The following is a 2,129-nucleotide window of genomic DNA, read 5'->3' as shown; positions in this document are numbered from 1 at the left end:
CCCGACGACAGTAAAACCGCCGGTAGGCGATACTTTTACCGACGGTCTTTGCGACAGTTTCTACACATACCGTCGTTGATGTTTTGGGCATTTACGACGGTTTTTTTTAATACTGTCGTTATAGTTTGATTCTTGGCAACGTGTATTTCCTATATTTTAAACATCAACGACGGGAATGTTTAAAATCTTTTTCCAATATCTCCACTATTTTTTAACTGGCAGAATGTCTAACCCTCAAGATAATCCTTCAAACACACAAAAAGCAACAATAATTCACATCCATTGAACAAAACGAACATTAACACTAATATATCTCAAAATGTGAACACAAACATATCCCAAAATGTCGACACCTGAAAAGAAACAACATTTACATTGTATACAAAGATGCGAAACACATAAAAAGTGCATACTTTAGTGTAACCTACTTTACGACCCTTAATCTTCATAAAAAATCTTCTTTATCCTCTCAAAACTCCATGTATATCCTGCATAACAAGGTTTATAACGTGTGACTAGTACTAAACACTTAAACAATAAACAAATTAAACAAATGCATAAAGTTTCAATCATATGATAATTAACTCGATCGGGGGTTTCAATATAGAATTAGCTCAATTCAAGTCTGATTTCACAAGTTATTCAAGTGAATCACTCGATTCAAACTAAGTAATACTAAGTCAAGAAGACTAATGAATTTACTCTAAAAATAACTTGGAAACATGTAAATCTATACCCACATGATATCAATCAGAGTTAAAATTTTAGATGAAATGGTATGAAAATTAAACGCATACATAATTCATAAGAATAATGCAGATTACGAAATTCATTGGCGTTAACTAATAAGATAAGAAAAATAATTCATTATTGAGTTATCAATTCCTCGAGTATATACTAATATAACTAATTATGGTAATTCCATTGCTAGGGAGGTCAGGTTGTCCCCTTCTTGCTGGTGTTGGTCCCAATCAGACGGTTGCTATCTTAATTGCAAGGATATAATTTTGTATCTATCGATTAAGTCGCACAATTTCTTAAAAAGTCTTACTGGACAAGAGATAAAAATACAAAGACATCTATAATTTACTACTGAAGAAAAGATAAACAATATCAACAGGACTCAACATGATGTTATGATATGTTTCGAGTTCGAACTTATGAATTTCTGCTGCACATGCCTCTTCTGAGCGAAAGAAACATTCTTTTTCATATTCCAACCCGCATACAAATTAAGCATGACTAACATAACAATCACTTTGTGACTAAGGCTGGCTAAAGAACGATAAGGCAACCTATATGTACCGTTGGTAATAAGATTAACTCTAAACTAATTTGATCACTCTTAAACAGAAAACGATTGGTCAGACTCACTTTTATCATGGCCAGTAACATATGAGTTGTTAACATGAATAAGTAACTTATCATAATGTCAAATAATTAATAACTTACTATGATCGTCTTCTCAAAGCCAAAATAAGATGAAGCATCGATCAAGATTGGGCTGGTGTTGGGCCTTGGGAATCCTATATAAGAATTTGATCATCAAAATCTAAACATAATAGTCAAAATATAAAATTGGTCACTAAATTTTTTGATTAAAAAGGTTAAGAGTCCACACCTTTTGAGTGTTGCTGCCACCAGAACGATCATTTTCAAGTTGTGCCAACCTCTCTAATGCACTTTTGAGTTGATCTTGTAAATCCTTCATTTGTTGATTTTTTTCAACATCAGCTGATCTTCTCTTCTTTCTTGAATTTGAAGTATCTCTGTCCCAAAACTGCTTTGGCTTTACTGGACCATAACAACGAACTCAACCGCCTCTATCACGTCCCATCACTTGAGCGAAAATATCGTTCGGACCTGAATTGACAAATTCTCCATCTTCTTGAGTCATTTGATGTTGTAGTTTTTCCATTTTATCTTGTCAATGCACCCACATCTAATAAGTTAGAATTAAATCATATAGTAAATGTAATATATCATATATATAAATGAAATAATTACAATCTTCTCTGCTGCCAATTCGTTTACTAGAGCAAGATTTTTTTCCCGTGTATGAGTCTTTTTGTATACTGTTGTGCGAGGAGGGGATGCATTAAGCTCTTTTCTTAACTGTTAAAGCAATT

General features: G+C 33.0%; 1 long non-coding RNA gene across 1 annotated transcript; it reads right to left on the bottom strand.

The window, feature by feature from the left end:
- Positions 1–427: 427 nt before the first annotated feature.
- On the bottom strand, positions 428–1,888 carry LOC147565611 (uncharacterized). Its single transcript, XR_015237317.1, has 3 exons — positions 1,622–1,888; positions 1,453–1,526; positions 428–488 (listed from the first exon to the last, which is right to left on the bottom strand). It is a non-coding gene; the product is annotated as an uncharacterized LOC147565611 (long non-coding RNA).
- Positions 1,889–2,129: the final 241 nt, after the last annotated feature.

The sequence above is a fragment of the Eschscholzia californica genome, unplaced genomic scaffold, assembly GCF_041429995.1.
Source record: "Eschscholzia californica isolate CP2 unplaced genomic scaffold, dmEscCali1.0.p SCAF_1, whole genome shotgun sequence".
Taxonomy (NCBI): Eukaryota; Viridiplantae; Streptophyta; class Magnoliopsida; order Ranunculales; family Papaveraceae; genus Eschscholzia; species Eschscholzia californica.
This window is presented reverse-complemented; position numbering and strand designations above follow the sequence as displayed.